The sequence below is a fragment of the Cavia porcellus genome, unplaced genomic scaffold, assembly GCF_034190915.1.
Source record: "Cavia porcellus strain 051 isolate PalLab524CR breed Dunkin Hartley unplaced genomic scaffold, mCavPor4.1 scaffold_1, whole genome shotgun sequence".
NCBI classification, from domain to species: domain Eukaryota; kingdom Metazoa; phylum Chordata; class Mammalia; order Rodentia; family Caviidae; genus Cavia; species Cavia porcellus.
In genome coordinates this window covers 111,306,768-111,330,201 of record NW_026947484.1, presented here as the reverse complement: position 1 = coordinate 111,330,201, position 23,434 = coordinate 111,306,768, and the positions used below count along the sequence as shown (strand labels likewise).

General features: G+C 40.7%; 1 non-coding gene across 1 annotated transcript; it reads left to right on the top strand.

The window, feature by feature from the left end:
• Window positions 1–6,370: 6,370 nt before the first annotated feature.
• Window positions 6,371–6,477, top strand: LOC111754381 (U6 spliceosomal RNA). Its single transcript, XR_002789073.1, has one exon. It is a non-coding gene; the product is annotated as a U6 spliceosomal RNA (small nuclear RNA).
• The last annotated feature ends 16,957 nt before the right edge of the window (window positions 6,478–23,434 follow it).

Below are 23,434 nucleotides of genomic sequence, written 5' to 3'. Positions count from 1 at the left end.
GATACAGGAAGTATTTTGAACTTCAAACAGGTATGACACATTGCATTATAGTTAAAATGGCAAGAGTGCAGAACAATTAAAAATATCAAAAGCAGAAAAAGAGAAATTCAGACTTACTTACAGACACAAAGCTATTTCTAAGTAATTTCACATATCTCTGTAGAAACTCTAAAGGCCAGGAAGACATGGACTGATACTTCAAGCCCTGAAAGAAAATAACTTACAGCTTATGTCACTATATCCAGAAAAGACATGCTATAAAAAAGAAGTAGAAATAAAGACTTTCCAAGGTAAACACAACTAAAGAAATTACGAAATTAATACAAAGCCAATCTTACTAAAAATAGTTAAAGGAAATCCTCCCACACAGAGGACAATAAGTACATATGCTCTTGAGAAATAAAAAATCAGGCATCAGAAAAACAACAAAATGACAGGAATTAGTGTATACTTTTTTAATTACTCTGAATATATGTGCTCTCAATTTCTCACTTAAAACACAAAGACTTGAAGACTGGACTAGAAAGCAAGACATATCTATTTGTCACTTGCAAAGACACACTGACTGAAAATTTAAGAGTAAAAGATAATATTCTGTGAACATAGAACTTGAAATCAAACATGAGTAGCAAAAGCAAACTTCAAGCCCCAATTGGGCAGAGAAGAAAAGGCTACCACATACTAGTAATGAGAACTGTGGTGATTAGGGAGAGTGTCAACTTGACTACATTCAGGGTACTCTCGAGGGATGGGTGGATCACACTACTGTATGTATCTGGGTGGATCATGAAGTTATGACCTCTGGGTCTATGTCTGGCTCCGCTTCCTCCTTTCTGGTGCTGTTCCTATGCTCTGTTTCCCAGCCACTGTGAATTAAACATCTTTGCCAAGCATGGCACTTCACCACTATATATTTTATCAATTATGAGGAAGTTCTTTTTCTTTTCTTTTTTTAAATTTTATTTTTGAAAGTATAAAATTGAGGAAAATAAAACAGAATAAAAACAATAAAAACAAACACGTGTAGGGGGTCTGGCTGTCCCGACACCAGTGGTGGCCTGCACATGGTGCTGGTTTGCAGTGGGGCTTGCTTCTTGGTAGGGGCTTGGTCTCTCCCTCCACAGTCTGCAAATGGCACTCACTTGTGGAGAAAGGTTTGGCTCAGGCTGCCCACACTCTGGTGACTCCCCACACATGGCACTGATTCACAGTGGCGGCTTGCTTCTTGGTGGGGCCTTGTTCTCTTTCCCTGCAGTCTGAAGATGGCACTGACTCATGGGGTCACCATATTTTTTATTGGAGTTAGTCAATGATGTACTGAACTCCCCCAAGCCATGAGCCAAATTAAACATCTCTGCTTTAAGGTATGCTTTGTCAGATGCTGTGTTCCAGAGATGCAAACATGATCCAATAAAAAAATAACTCATCACAGAGAAATATGGGTGTTGCTGTGACTATACCTGATCATGTACTCTAGAGGCTCAATAGCTGGTTTGTGGAATCATTTGTAAGATTTGCAGCTGGAGACTTGGCAGTGCCTTTGAATGCTGTGAGTAGAGCTTGATCATTGATTTTGTTTGGACCCTAAGAAGACAAAGAATGTACATAGAAATGTGAACAGCAAAGGACATGTTAAGAATTTCATTTGGGATAAAGGAATTAATTGGCAATTGAATTAGTGACCATGCATGTTACACTTTGTCTTACAATTTGCCTATATTTTCCTTATTTCCTAATACATTGTGGGAGATTGTGGGGGGTTGAGATTAAGGTGGTAGAATAACTAATATGATGGAACAAGTTTCAAGTCAGCCTAATTTCTATAATTTCTAGGTTGTGACAGGAGTTTTACTGGCTACTTTTAGCCAAATTTATAGTGAGAACAGAAGGCAAAATTTAGGCCAGAAAATTTGGAAAACTTAAGTTTTGCACATGCAATGGTATACTACTCTGCCAAAAAGAGTCATTTGTAGGAAAATGGAGGCAACTTGAGATGATAATGTTAAGTGAAGGAAATAAGGCCCAGAAATATGAAGTTTCTCTTATATGAGAAATCCAAAGTATAAAGAGAAAAATAAAAGGTAGGTAATAAGAAGTAGGCAGATAGATCTTTCTCAGATGGGAAAGCAAACCAGATATGTAGAGAGCCAGGCATGGTGGCATATGCCTGTAATCCCAGCACTTGGGAGGCTGAGGCAGGAGGATCATTTCAAATTTGAGACCAGCCTGGGCTATGAAGTGAGATCAGCCTGAACTGCACAAACAGATCCTGTCTCAAAGAGAGAGAGACAGAGAGACACAGAGAGAGAGACAGAGAAGAGAGAGAGAGAGAGAGAGAGAGAGAGAGAGAGAGAGAGAGAGAGAGCAGGGAAGGGATAAGTAATGAGGAAAAGAATTAAGATGAGTCATTCACATGTACCAGCTACACACAAGGGTTGGTATGATCATGTACTGTAAATATGTACAAAATAAGAGAGTGGATCAGGAGGTGGTTGGACAGCAGAAGGAGGAAACCTTTAAATTCTGTACTTTCACCACCACTCAGGGAAAGTTGTGGTGAGATGTAAACTTCCATAGGCTTGAGCATCCTGCTTCTATGGCATTGGTGATTCCAGCCTTCAAGCTCTTTCCCTTGAATTGTGTACACTGCCTGTGGCTTTCCTCAGGCAGTAATTCCATGTTTCTGTCATCTACAAATTACTGGGTTATCTATTGCCCTTTTGGTTTCATTTTCATAGCTGAAAGCACTACCTTTTCAGGGGCACACATCCTGGCCGCCCAGGTATTATGAAATGTAGGAAAAAACTCCCATGAAACCATAATTCACATTCTGGAAGCTTGAAAAGTCAGCATTGTGTGGATAATGCCAATATCTGTAGGCCATTTTACCAGTAGCCAGCATCCTAGGATCATAGCTGCAGAGGCCTCTGAATGTCTGTCTGCATGACACTCAGTGTGAAAGGAATCTCAGTCAACCAGTTCCCTAGACGGTCTTTCTTAAGCATTTTGCCATAGGGCTCTCTTCTCATTGAAAAGCCTTTTAAAATTTATCTTTACTCTTTCATATCCTTGAACCAATGAGGGTGGGATCTTGCTGATTCCTAAGAAGACTTCAAGCAGATTTCTTACTGTCCTGGTGCAAACATGACATCATTTGTCCCAATTTTTCAAGAACTATTTGTTTCTTATTTTCGTTATAAATCTGGCTAATAGCTTCCAGCACTATCTATGACACGGGTCTGGTATTCTTAGATCAGGTTTCCCGGAAAGTCTCAGAACAATAGCAAAATGTAGGCTAATGTTTGCCAGAGCATAACACACATGGCCGTAAGTCTGACTGCCAATGTAAATCTTGCTCCTGAATAAATCTTTCTGTGCCTTATCTTTATCATGTGCATTGTTATCATCATTTTGGTCTTCTGAGTGAGCTCTGAACGAAACTCTCATTAACCTCTGTTTATAGTATTACAGAGCTTCTCTAGCCAGGATCTTATTAACTTTCCAAACTTCTCCCATGAACCTATTCCAAGAGCTTCTAAACTACATAATCAAGTGCAGTCATAGCAACAACCCCACTGTCAGAACTGTAATCTGTTATAGTAACTTTTATCATTGCTGGGACACAATAACTGATTCTTACAACTTGAAGAGAAGTTTATTTTTGATCAGAGTTTCTGATTCCAAGGCAGAAACACCATGATCAAAGGACTTGGCAAAGAAAAGCTGCTCATATCATATTGTTAGAAAACTGAGAGCAAAGTGAGCAGCTAGAGAGGGAGATATAAATCTCCAGGTCAGTTCCCCAGTGATTCACCTCCAACCAGGCACCACCTGAACCAGGAGGTTTTTGTTGGACACTAAAAAGCTAAAATTAGATTATGAAGTGTGAATTTGTGAAGTTCACTTCACATCCACTTTCCTATATGAGATTTTGCTTACACGAAGGCACTCCTTTCAGTGTATGACTATATATCAAGAAGGAATCACCTACAAAGAAAAAATGTGAGTACTTACCATACCTGGAATCTGCAGATGCCTTCATTGTGAACTTCTGGTGTTTGTTAATGTAAAAAGTAAATTTCTTTTATCTAAATGCCACTCAGTGTAAAGCATTTTTAAAATCAGTATAAGTAAACTAAGGCAGGGGAAAACTGTTTCCAAATATTAAAGAATATCTTCAAAAAACTGTTGACTTGTATTATATTTAATGTCAAGTAACTGAATGTAATTCACTGAGATCAGAAATAAAGGGTGTTTTCAATTACTACTATTCATAATCATATTGGAATATTATCTAATGCCAAATGGAAAGAAAAGTAAACAAAAACATTGGATAAATGGAAAAAGAAAAAACAAAACTACTTCTGTTCTCAGATGACATGACTTTTATGTAGAAGATCTACAAGGATCAACAGAAAATTCTCTTCAATAAGGACTGTTAGTGAAATGATAGGATATGTGGTAAATAGGTTAAACTGAATTGCTTCCAATATACCAAACATGAACATTTGAAATTTAAAATTAATGACATAATATCATTTATATTGGTCCTTCCCAAAATAAAATATGTAATTATAAACCTAAAAATGTAAAAGATCTATAAGGAAATACTACAGAAATATGTTGAGAGAAACACAGGACCTTAATAAATAAATATAGATTCTGTTTATGGACCAGAAGGCAGTGTTACCAAGATCATATTTCTTCCTACTTTGTTTGCGAACTTAATTCAATCCAAATAAGAATCCCATAAAGTCATTTTGTGCATGTTGGCAACCCAATTCTAAAATTTACGTAGGGAAGTAAACTCTTAGCATTGACAGTCTCATTAGCCCATCATCCTTTCCATTTGAGTTCTACAAATACTTGCTATGTTCAGTGAGGTGGCCTGACAGTTCCATGAACAACTGCCTCACAATACTTTCTTTAGAGTATTGGCTTTAGTTCTTTCTGGTTTCGCTGAGAGAGTGCCCTTTTGTTGAATGTGAAACACTCTCGTGTTGAGCTAATGGCAAATGCGTTTGAAAACCATAGACATGAACCAAAGTCAGCTGTGAATGACAAAATACAGAATGACTGTGATTAGGGACCTGATGGAAGCTCGTTTGACAAGAGAATTTGTTTGTTTCTGTGGTGTGCATTAAAAACATATTGAATGATGATTTAAAAGATGCTATTGTTGGAGAACAAGTCAGTGTCCCCCGAGAATCAGCCATGCTAGAGCATGAGGGACTGACCAAGAAAGAAATGAGCCAGCCTTCCTGATAAGTGGGGAGAGCCATGGGAATGCTAGGCAAAGAATAAGTCAGTGTCTCCCATGAGCCTGGCCAAGGGCTGAGAATCAAATGGCCCATCCCTCCTGTTCCCCCACCCCTTTAGCAACTGGATGGTTTTGAGCTGGGCTTGATAGCAACAAGGTACATAAAGCAATTAAATGCTTGTATTGTTTGGTTAATTATGCTGACCTAAGGCCAAAGGTCTGAGCATCTATTGGGAGAATAACAGTGTGCAATATAGAAAATATGAGGGATTTCCTTCTATCTTGTCTTTGAAGGCCAATATTGTTTTAATGTTTTGCTTTGTTCTGATTGTCTTGCTCTATTCAATATTCTGCTTTGATTGGTTTTTTTAGTGTTCTGTTTTTGGTTTGATTTTGCTATATTTCATTTTGCTATATATGATTGGACAACTCCTATGAAGATAACAAGATATACTATGGTAGTTATTATTGCTATTCCAGCATCCTGCTGTGAAGTTCTGTACCAATTTCACTGCATTGTCTTGATTGACTTTGTTTTTTCTTGTTTTATTGTATTTTTCTATCTTTAAAATAAAAAATTAAAAGATTCTATTGCTTAATAGGTAAAACAGCAACAGGACAAATCATGAACCATAGGACACTGAAAATTTTCTGCAAAATAATATATAATATATGAAAATAACATTTATCCATGCACATATGATATAGAGAAGGATAAGATTTAGTATTTGACGATGTTTTTAATGACATTAAATTAACTAAAAATAAAATTTTAACCTGTCTTTTAAAAGATGATAGAGCAAATTCTTTGTGATATTCCATGGCACTTCTAGGAAATGTCAAAATCAGTTTAAGATCAAGAAGATATTTTTAGGATTCAGGAAGGTCAAACTGCCAAAAGATCTGGACATTCAACTGAATAGACTTTAATTTTCTTTGAAGCAATATCTAGCTATGTGTTTAAAAACATTACAACAAATGAATTCAGGTGGGAATTATATTTTGGCTCTTTCAAAAATGAGAAAACTTTCTTTTAAATAATCAAGGACATAATGTAGACCACAGGGATTAATCTGATAAGGCAAAGAATTTTAAAAAATTTATAATACTGTGCTTGCTTTGGCAGCACATATACTCCAATTGGAATGATACAGAGAAGATTAGCATTGCCCTTGCGCAAGGATGACACACAAATTTGTGAAGCATTCCATATTTTTACAAAGCAACTGTAGTAAAATCAACATGGTACTGGAATAAAAACAGAGTCAAAGATCAGTGGCATAGATTAGAAGATAAAACCACAACTACAAACACACTCAACCACCTTATCTTTGATAAAAGGGCCAAACAGGTTCACTGGAAGAAGGACATGTCGATGTCCGCTCCCGGCCGGCAGGAAGGACACACGACAAAGTCTGGCAGTGGACAACCTTTTCTTTTATTTTTCTTCTCCGTACAGCCTGCCCTGGGATCGCTCCCAGCCGAAGCCTCCTTTGGTCCGCTCCCCGCGGCTCCTTCTGGGCTTCTACTTCCGGGCTTCTCCTTTCCCCCAGGGGTGGCACCAGTATATATACGGATACAGTGTCCAATCATGTTAAAGTAAGCAAGGCAAGCTGATTGGCTAACATCATCAGTTGCCAGGCAGACTATATTGTTGAGCGGGTTGCTTACGCGGTAAGCAGGAAACTAACGTGCTCGATGGGAGGGGTAATCTACCTCAGGCTTTACTCTTTACTACAGGCCTCACGTCCGCCAAGTGAGGCGACCGGGCTCGGGGCTGCGGCTCCCAACAAGGACAGTCTCTTTAGCAAATGGTGTTGGAAAAACTGGCTCTCCATATGTCGAAATCTAAAACTAGACCCATGCCTATCACCATGTACTAAAATAAAATCTAAGTGGATCAAAGATCTGAATATTAAAACAGAAACACTAAATCTATTGGAAAACAAATTGGGTAAAAACCTTGAAGACATAGGGGTAGGTAGAGATTCATGAATCAAACCACACGGGAAATACTTCCCAGAATCAATAACTGGGATCACCTCTTATTAAAAAGTTTCTGCATGTCAAAAGAAGTCTCCATCAGAGTGAAATGAAAACTCACTAACTGGGAAAAAATCTTAGTGAACTGTCCCTCAGACAAAGGACTTCTGTCTAAAACATACAAAGAATTAAAAAAAAACTCAGACCCCAAAATTCAAAGATCCAATCCAAAAATGAGCATCTGAGTTAAATATACAATTTTCAGATGAAGAAATACAAATGGCAAATAAATACATGAAAAAATGTTCATCATTATTACTCACTAGAGAAATGCAAATTAAAACCACACTGAAATTCCATCTTACTCCTGAAAGAATGGCCAGGATCAAGAAAACTACCAACAACAAATACTGGAGAGGCTGTGGGGAAAGAGGAACTCACCTGTACTATTGGTGGGAGTGTATACTGGTGCAACCATTGTGGAGATTAGTCTGGAGATTCCTTGTAAAGCTGGACTTGGAAGTCCCAATTGTTCCAGCTATTCCACTTCTAGGCATATTCCCAGAATGACTGAAAACATCATACCACAGTGATATATGTGCACCTATGTTTATAGCAGCACAATTTGTAATAGCCAGATCTTGGAAGCAACCTAAGTGTCCATCAACTAAGGAATGGATAAAAAAGTTGTGGTATTTTTATACACTGGAATACTACTCAGCTATAAAGAATGATCATATTGAGATATTTATAAATGAATCTGCACATCTTGAGACCATACTCATAAGCGAAATAAATCAAACTCACATGTATAAATACTGAAGTTTCCCTAGTATAAGAAATGATAAGAATACATAAAAGTATGTGGTAATCACAATTCCCCATTATATTGCTTTGAAGCCTTATAATGTTTTCATTCATTAATTGGAATGATTTTATTCTGGATTGTTGGGTTTTATTGTGTGTGATGGTATGAACAGCTATTTTGAAGAAAACAAGACATCATAATAGCTAGTGCTGATTTAATATCATCTTGTTTTGAAGTCCCATCAAGCTTTTGTTCATCTGTCTCCATTGGTTTTATCATGTTACATCTTATTGGATTTTATTATATGTGATAGTATAAACAAAATTTTTATAAAGAAGATAATATAGAAACCATTGTTCATTTTCTGTTAGTTGGTTCTAAATACTTGTAATACTTTCATTCTCTTGAATGGGTTTACTTTTCACTTGAAAAGTTTGATGCTGTAGTATACGAAGTCATACTCAAATAGGAAATAGACACTATGGTAACTACTGTTATGTTAAGTTGTCTTGTGGTGAAACACTATGTTGCTTAAATTGTTTTGTTCTGACCTGTGTGTTATGTTGTTATGTCCTCTTTTTTCTTAACTTCCTTCTTTTGTGTTTTTATTTTTAATAAATAAAAGAATTTATAATACCTTATTTGCAGGCCAATAATCTGAAGAAAAATTTACAAATAAAATGGATAGAAAATAAAACTCTGTTTTTCAATCAGTATTTGTTGCAGTCAGGGATTGCAAGGAAAATGATTATATAACAGGACACATAATTTATAGTATCATTTTATAGTAGTCACCCAATGAGTTAAATACAAGAAATGCAAGGAATCTGTCCACTCATTAAGACTCAAGGAACTCGGCTGAGTCCTGCATCCCATGCCAATGTCCTGCATGAGTCTAGAGCCCAAGGCAATGACCTTCATGAGTCCAAGTGCAGTACTAGAGCCCAAACAATATCTCATGTAAGTCTGTTTCATGGATCTACACTGAAAAGACCCAAAGATTAGTGATGGAAGCTAGAAAGTCTGTGCCAGTGGGAAGAAGGATCTTTGCCAGTAGAATAAGGGTTCTGCACTGAAGCCAGGAAGTGACTCTCAAGGTTCCCTTGAAAAGTACCACAGTCATCCTCAACAATGAGACCCAAGCTCCCCTGATGATGAGAACAGCCGAGTTCATATCAGGAAGCCAGTGTGACAAGCTTTTCTAGGAAATGAAGCAGCACACATCTTCCTCTCTGGAGCTAGGAAGTGGTAAATACCAGACCTCCACTCAAAGTGAACTGCAGCCACTGTCAGTGACAAGAATCTGAGCTCCTCTGATGCTGAAAATAGCAAAATTCATAACTCAAAAAAAATCTGACAAGCTCCTCTATGATAGCCAATGACAACAGGAGAACCAACAACAAGAAGAATAAACAACAACACTATGGAGAACCAAAACCACCTGTCTTCCTCTCCAGGTCTCCTATTTATCTTAGCAGCAATCCTCAAGAGGGCTATACACACTCAGCACCACACTGATTCACTTCAGCTAGTATTACAAGTTGACCACCAGTTATCAATCCATCACAGTAATTATTCTTACTTTATTTAAAAATACTGAAATAAGCCTATTTAATCTTATATTATTCTGAGCAAATACCATGTGATTCGTTTTCTGCAAAACTATACTTTTCTATATGCATTGAAGTTTTTTCATATTTTTTTCCTTGTGCATTGTAGAACTAGAGGTCACTTTGCTGTGGAGAATGTGACTTTCTTCATAACTTTAACAAAAACACATCTTATATAACTTTCACTTTTTCATAGAAACAACATTTTCCAAAATCTTTGCATATTTTGCATATGAAGTTCCTTTTCTGCCTCTTTAGTATTTTATCCAGTTTCTGCTATATATATTGGTTTTGACTTTGGCAAATGGTAGACTTTATTTTACAGAGAAAACTAAAGTGGGCCCATTATGTTTTGTCTGTTATATGCCATTTTTCTGTGTCACAAAAGAAAAATTTGTGAATATACCATATCATTCATTTTGTACATGTTTTATCATAATGTAATTTCTTCACAATGTAATTTTTGTTAGGAGAAAAAGAACATATCTACTGCCAGGCCCAAATTTTCTAAACCTATAAAATTTGAAAGTCAAGAGTGTCTAAACCTAAACTGATGCTTAGAAATTAATGATTCAGTAGCTTCTTACCTAGACATATATGAATATTTCTAAAATATTAAATTTAGCATAAGTTTAAATTTGCCAAGATGATTTTGTTAACTGTTTGGTAACTGGACCCAAGACCAAGTGCTTATTGATCAAAAACCAGTAACTGGGATGCAAAAGTTGGGAGAGAAATCATTTGACAAAAAGCAGCTGCAAGAAATGGCACACATGATCATCTCCAAAAGTATGAAGATTTTTGGCATCTCAGTTGACCGGAGCCGCGGAAGACAGGAGACCAAACTCGAGCAGGATCAGCTCTCAAACTTTATTACGTACAGCGAACCGGACCTAACAAGGTCCGCCACCCTCAACGTTGATTCCTCTTCCGCCGTTGGGGGCAGGAACAACCTCTTATAAGGGGAAGCAGTATCCAATCACAGAGAAGCGTGCCTAACAAGCTGATAGGCTAGCGTCACAGGTAACTGGGCAGATATGACAATTTGGTGGGCTTGTTCAGGCCGGGAAGAACCCGGAAGCAGGAAATGGGCGCCATCATAGGCGGCTTCCCACATCTCCCCCTTTTTTATTTATTAAAATAGGATGGTCTGTGGGTCCCTCCAAGGTGTCTATGACCTTGTTGCTGTTAGACACCTAGGAGTGGGCCTACCTTGTAGGCCGAGGCATGAGAGAATGTAGAGGTCTATACCCTGCTGTGCATCACCCTGTTTTGTGCATATCCTTGCGCCAGGACCATGCTCAAGGTGAGTGGTTCATTTTTTCGCAGGGCCAGGCTTTTGTGAACCGAACCTGGATGCATATAGACATTCATTCCTGCCTTCCCCCCAACCTTTGGGGCGGATGGCACTGCAGTACCCTTGGTCTCGCATCTCAATGCCAATAATTTGACTCCAGAAGGGACCCCTGGCCTTATAGGCCATGTATATCTGAGTGGAGCCTGTCTTAGGTTGACCGGGAGGGCTTTTCCCGTCTTACCCGTCATTGGCTTGCCCACTCAGCTCTTATAGCTGATGTTATGCAATGTGAAGGAGATATGCGGCGGCCTGCTGGCCTGATGGGCCACCTGCTGCCATTTGCATGGCTGCCATAGCTGTGATCTTAACCTGCTGCTGAGTTTGTATGAGGTGATCTAACAAGCATTTAATAACCACAAGCCCCACTAGGAAGGCCACGGCAATCAGGATCCAAATAGTCAGGTTGGGCCAGGAGAACCAGGAGGTGACGCGTTCCCACAAACTGGCTATAACACTGCCTAAAGTTGATAAATCGAACCTGACTGGACCTAGTTGGATACCGTCCATATTGTCAAGTTCCTGACCGACTATGAGGGACAAATTGTGAAACTTAGGTAGGTAGGTGTCTTGCAGCCAAGCTGTCATATTTTTAACAGTGTTGGTCAAATTTGTGCGAACAGGGGTGATTAATAGGAACCCACAGAATAGAAAAAGCTCCAAACCAGACATTTTAGTTTGTAGATGGTCTCGGGTGCTGAGCGTCGGTCCCAGAAGGGTCAAGTTGACTTGTGTCCGCGGGCTTATCCTCCTGTGCTTTATCAGGAACTGGTGGGGAGTTTACTGCTCGTGTCAATCTTTCCGGGACCCACAGCGGTTCGCAGCCTGGTTCCTATGGGAAGACACAAACCGCACCTCGGGTCCAGCTAATCACTGGATCCGGGCCCATCCATTGTCCTGTAAGGACATCTTTCCATCTCACCAGCCCTTTGTCGGCCGGGGACGGGTTATTGTGCTCCATGGCAGGGGAATGATTATTGTGATTAAGATTTAAAAAATTTATGGTAAAGAGTGCCAATGATATTCTTCCTTTGGGCGTTAGGCCATGGCCTATTCCCTCCTTTTGTTTTTGTAAGACATCCTTGAGTGTCCGATGGGATCGCTCAATGATGCCTTGTCCTTGGGGGTTGTAAGGAATGCCATGTTTAAGAGTGACTTCCATTTGTTGACAAAATGTCATAAAAATTTTGCTGGTATAGGCAGGACCATTGTCTGTTTTTAGTATATTGGGCTTTCCCCAAGCAGCCCAGGCTGCCAGGCAATGATTAATAACGTGGGTGGCCCTTTCTCCGGGTTCTGCCGAGGCAAACATAACCTGGGAGGCGGTATCTACCGAAACATGAACATATTTAAGTTTTCCGAATTCTGGGATGTGTGTAACATCCATTTGCCAAATATGATTTGGGCGAAGTCCTCTTGGGTTAATGCCAATAGATTGTTGGGGTGAAGAGATCACACAAGCTGGGCAATACCGTACAATCTCTCGTGCTTGTGCTCTCGTGATGTTGAAGCGCGCCATGAGGGTGCGGGCATTAACATGGAACTGAGAGTGGAATTTTTGGGCTGCTTCCAGAGGGTTGGGAAAGGTGAAGACCCATATCGGGCGCGTGGCCGAGTCTGCCAAGGCATTGCCCTCCGCCAAGGGCCCAGGTAAATTAGTATGGGCTCTGATATGTGAGATGAACACTTTTGAGGTTCTATTCCATAGCTGATGTTGAATACCTAAGAATATGGAGGCTACCGTTGAAGAGGGTTTAATGGGACCCGCCGTCTCCAGAACTTGGAGAGCATTTACCACATACTTGGAGTCTGACAGGAGGTTAACGTCGCCTGGGAAGCGACGTAAGACTTCCTGTATTATCTGGAGCTCGACCACCTGGGGTTGGTCTGGAGTGAATTGGATAGTTTTTGGCTCTTGACCCATAACCACATATGCGCCTATGCCTGATTTGGAGCCATCCGTGAAGATTATTGGAGCTCCAGTTATGGGGTATGCGGATGTAACCTTGGGAAAAATCACAGGGTGTACTGTAATAAACTGAAGTAGTGGGTCTTTTGGGAATTGATTATCTATGGTCCCCTGGAAAGTACACCGAAGGATCGCCCAGGAATCCAGGCATGTTGTTAAGGTTTCAATTTGATCTCTTGTGTATGGCACATGTAGGGAGGAAGGAGGCACCCCAAAATGTTGTATAGCGCGTGAGATGCCCTCTAGAGAAAGGGAAGCGACCGCGTCTGGATAATGGTCAATAGCCTTAGCAGGAGACATTTTTGGGTGGACCCAAAGCAAGGGTCCTTGCTGCCAAATGACAGCCGTAGGTTGTCTAGCTGTTTTGAGAACGCACAAGGCGAAGGTCTTTTCTGGATTAATACGCCTTAATGCGGCCGTGGTCAGGGCCCGCTCTACTGCTTGTAGTGCCACTTCTGCCTCCGGTGTAAGTTCTCGGGATGAATTTAAGTCAGGGTCTCCCTTAAGTAAGTCAAACAGGGGTTTTAATTTGCTGTTAGGTAAGGCCAAGTACGGCCTGATCCAATTGATATCCCCAACTAATTTTTGCATGTCATGTAAACTTAGGATCGTATCACGCCGGATAACCAATTTTAATGGTGATACCTGAGAGGAAGTAATTTTTGTCCCTAAATATTGGGCTATCTCTGACCGCTGGATCTTGTCTGGGGCAATGTGCAGATTAGCGGCTCTAAGAGTAGAGACCAGCTGTCTAAGCATTTGCTCTAAGCTCGGGAGGTCCTTTCCTGATATTAGGATGTCGTCCATATAATGGAGGCATCTATTTTTTGGGAATTTATGTCTTATGGGCTCTATGACAGCGTCGACAAACAATTGGCACATAGTGGGACTGTTGGTCATCCCTTGGGGTAACATTATCCACTCATATCTAAGGTCTGGCTTTTCCTGATTGATAGTGGGCAAGGTAAAAGCGAAGCGAGGTGAATCATCTGGGTGAAGAGGGATGGAGAAAAAGCAATCTTTAAGATCGATGACATAGACCGGCCAATTTTGTGGGAGCGCTGATAGTGCAGGCATGCCTCTCTGAACCGCACCCAGGGGTTGCATCTGAGCATTGACTGCCCTCAGGTCATGGAGGAGCCGCCATTTTCCTGAGCGCTTTTTAATGACAAAAATAGGGGTATTCCAGGGGGAGGTTGATGGTCTGATATGTCCCAACTGGAGTTGGTCCTGAATTAGCTCCAGAGCGGCTTCTGCCTTCTCCTTTGGTAGGGGCCACTGTTGAACCCACACAGGGGTGTCAGTTTTCCAAGTAATTTTTATGGGTTCAGGTGTGAGAAGGCTTTCAGTGACCCCTAGGAAAAACCCAGTCCTTTTTTGTCTTGTTTGGGGCTGCCTTGAATAGGTGAGGTTCGGCCTTGTAGGTGAACACCTAGGCCCTTTCCAGGGATATACCCTTGTTTTAGCAACATGGAGTGAGCTTTTTGGGAGTAGATGTTAGTTAAGGTGATACCCATGTCTGTCAAAATATCTCTTCCCCATAGAGATACGGGAAGCTGGAGTACGAAGGGACGGAAGTGACCAGAATGACCTTCCTTGTCGCGCCATGTCAGGAGCGAAGCACTCACCTTAGGGGCGTGGACAAACCCAAGCCCCTGTAGGCTCTGGGATGCCACATCTGTGGGCCAAGAGCTAGGCCAATCTTTTTGTGAAATGATTGAGCGATCTGCTCCTGTGTCAAGCAAGCCTTTAATGGGTCTGCCATTGATGTCAATGGTTAGCATAGGACGTTCTTGCAACGTCAAATGTAAGCCTTCAAAGGTATCCCCGGAAGAGCCGAAGCCCTGAGCGCCTCGGGTTAGGTTTCTCGTGGGGAAGTTTTTATGAAGGCTTGGTAGAACCAACAGCTGGGCTATTTTATCTCCTTTATTAATGATAATCGTGCCTTGTAGGGCTTGAACCATAATTTTGATGGTGCCAGTGAAATCTGAGTCAATTACACCTGGGATGATTGTAAGGCCCCTGAGTGCCACCGAGGACCTCCCCAATAGAAGTCCGACCGTGTCTGGTGGAAGGGGATTTGGCAGGGAGGTTTCAACTAATTGTACTCCCATCTCAGGTGTTAATAGGAGGTCGGAGGTGGCACTGAGGTCCAGCCCTGCTGAGCCTGGGGTTGCCCGCCTAAAGGGACCTGGGGTGTTTGTGGTTGCTGGGGCTGGAACTGAAGGAAGGTTTGGGCCAGAGGGGGCCCCACCTGCAGGAGGGGCCCCCTTCGGCCGTTTTTTGGCTGATTGTCTGGACATCCTGAAAGCCTATTGCCATCTTTATCGAATATCGACCGGCACTTGGCTGCTGAATGATTACCTTTTTGGCATCTTGGGCATAATCCAGGGCCAGGGGCTCCTCCCTGCCCGATCTGTTTGTTGGGGCAATTACGCTTAATGTGTCCTAGTTGGCCACAGCCAAAGCAAGAAGTGTTGTTTCTATTTTTATTTCTATTGCCCCCTACCCGAGGCTTGCCTCCGTTGGCAGCGCCTTGAAGGGCAGCGACCATGGCGGCAATGAGCCCGTGATTAGTTACCGGGCCGCCCAGTTCACGGCACAGGCGTGTCCACTCTTCTAAAGACCTATTTTTGTTGGACCTTAGGACATCACGACACTCTTTAGTGCACTGTTCGAAAATCAGTTGTTTTATGAGAGGGTGAGCCACCTCAGTGTCTGGAAAAATTCTGTTAGCGGCCTCAAGCATGCGGGCCACGAAATCGGAGAAGGGCTCCCCCTGCTGTTGTAAAATTTTTGTGAGGTGGCCCGTATGCTCTCCCTTTCCAGCCAGCCGTCTCCAGGCCTGAAGGCCACAGCGACTGATTTGTTCATAAACCTGGCGAGGGTACTGGGTCTGATCTTCCTCGAAAGCTCCTCGCCCTAATAACATGTCTCTGTTCCAATCTCTTTGGCCATGTTCCCGGTTAGCCGCCGCCTGCTCTACGCAGAATTCCTCATTCCAGGACTTCCAATCTAAATATTGTCCGGGGGAGAGGCAGGCGCGTGCCAGCTGGGTCCAATCTCCAGGAGTTAAATACAGGCCAGCCAATGCCTCTAAAAGCGCCATGGTAAATGGTGCATTGGGCCCATAAGCTGAAACTGCATCCTTGATAGCTTTAAGTTGTTTAATTTCTAAGGGCTCATAATATCCTCCTCCTCCCCTGCCTCCTACTTGTACCGGGAATGCATGGAGACCGGGACACTCAAAAGGAAGCCGCGACCATACCCTCTGGTGGAAGGAACGTCCTCCTCCTCCCCCAGAAGGGGGCGCAGGAGGTAACCCAGGAAATAGCTCTCCCTCTAACCAGGGCGGTGCCATGGATTGTGGGCGCCCTCCGGCGGCCACGGGTGGAGGTGGCAGCCCAGGGAGCAACTCCTCTTCCGGCCACGGCGGTGTAGTAGGGCCTGGCGTCCTAAAGGGGGCGACCATGGGTCGCGAGCTTGCCAAGGAGCGGAAGGGCCTAAGTTCCTCCCGCGAAGCAGAGTAGCTCGGGCAGGGTGGTGTTTGGTTCCCCTTTTTATCTTCCCGAGCCCTAAGTTCCTCTTTTAACGGTGTAGGAGGGTCATGCTTAGCAAAGACGACCTCCTCTTCTGAGCCTTCCGAATCCGAATCAGAATTAGAGCCCTGAGGGTCCTCCGGAGACCCACAATCGGCAGTGGCTCCGGGCTCCTCTGAGCATTCCAATCGAGCTCTATCAAAAGCCTGTCGGGCTGTATTAGCGAAGCGAAAGCAAAACAGATGCAAAGGGAAAAGAAAAGAAAAAAAAACCGGCGTCCACTCGTGTGGCGCTCAAAATCTGTTAGGTGCGTCCACCCAACCCAGGTGACCCAGTACTCACCTGTCCCGGGAACCGCTGTATCTCACGTAGCTGATCAGGGTGAAGAGAAGAGGCGCTCGGGGCCTTCCGTTGTTATTGGGCCAGGTCCTCCATCGTACCGCAGGCGACAGCAATCGCACCTCCCGGCCGAAGAGGCACGTCGCTGAGTCTTTTATCTTTTTCCCCGTACGGGGCCACCAGATGACCGGAGCCGCGGAAGACAGGAGACCAAACTCGAGCAGGATCAGCTCTCAAACTTTATTACGTACAGCGAACCGGACCTAACAAGGTCCGCCACCCTCAACGTTGATTCCTCTTCCGCCGTTGGGGGCAGGAACAACCTCTTATAAGGGGAAGCAGTATCCAATCACAGAGAAGCGCGCCTAACAAGCTGATAGGCTAGCGTCACAGGTAACTGGGCAGATATGACAATTTGGCGGGCTTGTTCAGGCCGGGAAGAACCCGGAAGCAGGAAATGGGCGCCATCATAGGCGGCTTCCCACATCAGTTACCTGAAAAGGCTTTTGTTGAGGAAAAAAAAAGATGCAAGGACCTTCACTAGGGCCTATGGTTTGCTTTGTATTATATATTTGAAATAACAGTGTGATTTTACCTCACTGGCTGGACTCTATAATTCTTCACATGAATACATCATTCCCCTTCAGTTACACATTATTCTATTTCAGTTAAATAAGAATATCAAGTCATTAGCTCATATTTTAATCTTTACCTGAAACCCATCAGCACTGAAAAATTAAAAGAAGTTAACTGATTAGGGGTCTTATGGGCACCATTCATTTAATTAGCTTTCTTGCAATGGTTGGATTTTGAATTATTATCTCAGTCCTGAAAATGTGATTAGTTTTTGGATTTATAACATTAGAAAAAGGAGAAAAAAGAATAAATTTTAAAGAGCAGTCTATAGAATAGACATACACTAAATAGCATGCCATGGACACAATAGCAAAAGTATTATTGCCATTACCTGCTTAGGCAAGCATACTAAAAATGAAATTATAAATCAAGCTTATAGCTTTATTTTCTTAAACATATAGCAGACTTAGTATTAATTTACTTGTTTACAGGGGAAGAGAATAAGAAGTCAGCAAACTCCCTGTGAGTTGGTACCATGCATGGGTCACTGTCAAGGAGGACCAGGTACTACCTCCTTCAGGCACATGGGCTGCGAGACAGAAAAAGTCAACCTCCCACCTTCTTACAGTAAGAAACGGGCTGATCTGGAGAAACATAGGCTATGATGATAGTTACTGAGGGGTAAAATACAATTTTATGCTTATTCTCTTTAGTGTTTCAATGAATTTGCAAGTTTAAAGCCATTAGTATGATCTTCTCTTTAGAGGATGTAGCATCTATGAGGGATCTCCTTCTGAAGGTGGTAACCATTGTAAATTCCCTATCATCTTGTTTTGAAGTCCTTTGTCATTTTCTTTGCTTTGTTGGATTGGATTTTATTCTGTTTTGTCATGTTCAATTTTATTATATCCAACAAATAGGGCAGCTATTTCAAAGATAGCAAGATATATTATGGTAGCCATTTTGAATTTACTATTATCTTGTTTGGAAGTCCTTTATTGCATTTATTATTTTGTTTTCATTGGTTTTATTCTGTTTTGTTTTGTTTGGTTTTTACTATGTCTGAATTATGGGCAGCTATTTTAGAGAAAACAATAGGTATTATGGTAACCCTTGTTGATTTCCTATTATCTTGTTTTGAAATATTGTAATTCTTGCACTGTTTTCTTTTTTTGATTTAAAGAGAAAAAACAGAAAAAAGGGTAGAAATAATATAGAATTTCAGAAAAATAAACAGTAAGAAATCACTAGTTGATAAGTTACATAATGTCATCTTAGAAATAGTTGCTTAAGCTACAAAATTAAAGCATACAAAGTAATATTCAAATAATGACACTGCAAACAGTTATGTTCAGTGATCCAAGAAAAACTTAGTAATATGTTTATCAGTCCTACACACTTATTTTTTATCTTAAAGAGGGTAAGATTAAACATCAAAACAGAATAAAACAGTTCATAAGGAAACAATTTAAAGAAACACAGATTTCAAAGCAAGTCAATTGGAGATCTTCACTGTCTCTAGTTTTCTTCCATATAGTTGTTCCCATCTTCACACGCATTGAATATATACTGAACATTATAGAACTAATCAAATCATTGCAGGATGATGAAGGTTTTTTATGTCTTCAAAACCTGATTTTGGGGAAGTCAATAATGACTACCATAATGTCTCTCATTCTCTTCGAAGTAGGTGTCTTTATCTTTACATATGCTGAAATTGAACATACGAAACCAGAATAATATCACTCTGAACAGTGAATAATAGTATTGCTAGATTTTATATCATAATGTTAGCATTGGGTTTCTTAGTGTCTCTTCTTCTTCAGAGTATCTGTTCATTACATCATGTATTATATAATCTGTTCCCATAAATAGTTCAGAGATTCTTCCCATGTGTGAATCTCTCTACATGTGTGTGTATCTATTCTTTCTGTATTTTAGGGATAAAACAGATCAAAAAACAAGACCACAAAACAAATTCCTAGAAAAATATGAAATGAGAAAGACATATAAGACCACAATATTAGGTAATCTACAGTAGTTACTATGCTTTCTCTTGTTATTTTCAATAGAATTGTCTACATCATCAGGCATTATATAGTTAAGCATAGTATTACATAGCTATTTTTATAAAAACACATCTTTGGAGACATTGTAGGACTTGAAAGCAGTTAATAGTCAAAACTGGAATGGATATCTTTTACATCTTGTTATCTTCAGTGTAGTTGCCTCTACTCTTAGACTTGGATACTATCAAGCATACCAAAGTTGAATAAAATCAGTCAAGGCAAAATAGTAGTCTAACAAACCAGCTTCAAATAAGATCAGTCATAGTAAGACAATGTAAGTAATACAAGGTTTTGGTTTAAGTTAATAGGAAATTAATGATAGTTACCATGGTATAACCTGTTATTTTTGGGTTAGCTGTCTGTGCCCTCAAATCTCATATGAGTAGACAGACCAGAACAAAATATAATCAAACTAAACAGAGTGGTAAGACTACTGTGGCTTTTAAATTCTGATACACTTGTAACAATGTCCTTTGCCTTGCTTTTTAAGGCAATTCTTCACCTTTCTCCTTCTCAGGATGCTTTGTATATTTTGGGTCCCACTAGCACCTATTAGCTCATTTTAGACTAGGGGGTTAACCTGTTATCTATCTGAGTGTTGCTGAACCGTTTTACCCCCGAGCTTAATTTTGAGCTGTACTCCTTTACTTACTAAAGCCACAAGGTTTTCCTTCCTTCCAGCTGTGACATTGCACAGAAGTGTCATAATTTTCCAACCTATCTGTGGCTGCCAGACGAGTTATCCCTATTTCTCTCTGGTTTCCTGCCACATGTAGCATTGTTTTCTCATCTTTGACTTTCAATTTATTAACCCTCTTTCAGATTGAGTGTATTTCCTATTTAGAGCCTCTTGATGGATCCTGCCTCCTAAGCTACTCTGCCTGTGGTTTTTTGTTGTTGTTGTTAGTGTATCAAGGCTATCTATATTAAAAGTTATAGCTTACTATCTATGTCTCATCTCTGCTATTCTATTCCTTTGCTATTATTTGTCCACTTTACTCCTTCGTTCCACTGTCTGCACTGTTCACTGAGGCCTCTCTGCCACTGTTGCTGGAAGCCTGGTATTTTTTCCTCTCTCTCTCTCTGGAATGTCCTTCAGTACTTTTTGTAGGGTTGAGTTGGTGGCCATGAACTCCTACAGTTCCTCTTTGTCTTGGAAATATCTTGTTTCTCCATTAATTTTGAGAGAGAGTTTTTCTGGGTACATCAGTCTTGGTTGGAACTTATTTCCTTTCAGGGCTTGGACTATTTTTCTCCCCAGGCTCTTCTCGATTTGAGAGTTGGCATTGATATGTCCGTTGTTATTTTGATGATTTGTCCTTTGTAGGTGATCTGCTTCTTTTCTCTGGCCACTTTTAGTATTCTGTTCTTGTCATGGATTTCTGGAATTTTGATTATTATATGTCTGGGTGTAGATCTGTTTTGGTTGTCAGTAGCTGGAATTCTATATGCCTCATTTATCTGGATATCATTTCTTTTTCCTATACTTGGGAAATTTTCCTTTAACATATCTGCGAATATTCTTTGTATTTCTTTTTTGGTTGCTCCTGCTTCCTCACTCACATGTTTTATTCTTATGTTATGCATCCTTTTGTCATCTTTTAGCCTTTGAATTGTTTCTTTCTGGTTCCTCATTTTTAAGAGGTCTTTTTTTTTTCATGATCATATATCATAAATCTCTCTTCAAGTTTCAAAAGGCTAACTTTAGTTCCTGTCAAGGTATTTTGCCAGTGTTCAATGGAGTTTTTAGTTTCCTGGTAATCTCTTTAGATCTGTTTCATGTATTCTAGATTATGTTTAAATTCTTCTTCAGAAGTTTCTCTTTCTTTTCTGATTTCCTCTGTTTTTCCATCTGTGTTCTCTTGGGTGGGGCTTATCATTTAATTAATTAATCTCCTTATATCTTGCCTCACTTGGATCAGAAGTACAGTTTTAAATTCGTCTGAGGTCATGAAGGTTTTTCTTTATTTCGGCTGATGCTGTGTCTAGTATTGGATGGTTACTGTGCTGGTTTTCTTCTGTGTTTACTTCTCCTGGGCTTATTTTCTCACGTTCAGCAGCTGGAGATTTTTTTTTTCTATCTCTTGTTATGTTTCTGGTTTCTTTCAGACTGGAGTGTCCTGGGGTCTCTGGCCCTCTCATTATTGCTTAGGCCTTTCCAAAGAGTGCTGACTTGAATTTTTGCTGCCATCCCCGATTTGCTATTATCTGAGGTAGGTAAGGATGAGGGATGGTGCAGGCAGGCCTCCTGCCTTTGTGTCAGTCAATCCACAAGTTAGGCTGTACCTTGTACACGTCACAGAGTTGCGACTGTTTTGTATCTGTTTATTGGGTCCCAAGCAGAGGTGTACATTTCAGGATCCAGCGCTCCTCCCTTCCTCTCTTCTCCAGGTTTTTTTTTTTTTTTTTGCTTTCTGTTACCAGCATGAGGGATGATCTCATATGCTGGATTAAATCCTGTGGGGGCGAGACTGCATCTGGGAATCCTCACCCACTCAGCACTAACACAGTGCTGTGCTCTCCGTGCATCTGCCCTGCACACACACACAGACAAGTACTGTTTGTTCTTCCAATATGCAGACCTTGCCTCTCTCCTGGATGGAATTCCATGAATCCTGTTGACTATGCAAGTCCCTGCAGCTGCACTCTCTGGAGCACCTGCAGAGTTCTTTATGTGATAAGCACTTTGTTATTTATTTAAGCATTCCATACCTGAAATTCACAGTCTATCTGTCCTTGGGATGATAGCCTTTTAGACAGTCCTTCAAATCTCTAAACATATATGCTAAATTGCGAATTAATCTGATATGCAAATGTGAAGTAGAGCAGTACAAAATAATTTCATAGACTGCAAATTAAGTTATTATGAAAGGGAGAAAATGTAGCTTCTTTGTTCCAGTATTTAACATACAAAAACTACTAGAAAAATTGTTAGTTTTCAAGTACAAACAGAATGTACACTCCTCCTCCCAACTCAGGGTTTCATAAACATCCAGTCTATTTCCCAGAACCAAGAGCTTGCCATACTTTCACTTTCCATCTGACGTGTGTCAGACATGAAGATTATTTCTAGTTGTCCTGATTGACCCTGAAACTCTGCTAATCATGAACAAAAGTGAAAAGAGCTTGGATGTTTCATTTATTAGAGGACTATTCAAACTTCAAATTTAGAGAAAATAAAATAAAAAAAAACCCTTCAGTTCATTGTGGCAAAATATACAGGCATTAAGAAACCTGATCTGAACTTCTTTTAACACACTGATTTTTGAAGAAATTCCCAATCAAGCAGCTGTCAGGAGATGGACAGGACAATCTGCAATTAAAACCACACTGAATGTCTGAAAAAATGCAGATAACAATATTATCATAAACCCACTACAGAAGAAAAAATAATTATTAGCACTGGTAAAGTATTTAGTAACAGCCTACCATAGATTAGGTGCTAAATTTACAGAGCTCGCTTGGTTACAATCTCTAGTGCAGTTTTATACCTGGTGTCATCTCTGTTTCACTACAGTTTTGCTTCTACCTAATTCACTAAATTTCTGTTATGCTCACTGAAATATAATTACATGCATGCAGCTGTTTTAAATAAGAAAGGGCAGAATCATGCATTTATGCTGTCTTTTATAATTTCATAATTCTCTCAATAATGATCTTGTTTTTCCATGTGAATTTGCAGAACCATCTGGAATTGTTTGTTTTCTGCCTGAAAACCTTCTGTAAGTATTTCTTACAAAGTAGATCTTCATACAGTTTTCTTCAAGTGTCAAGTAGAAGCCTCACTTTCAGGTTCAGATATAGTCTATTTGTTTAGGAGGACTTCAGAGCTCTGTGTTTTCATGGGAGCCTCCCTTCCTAGGAGAATTTCTGATCTGTGCTCCTTCCTCTGATCCAGGGCAGCAGCTGCTGGGCTTCCTTATGGTC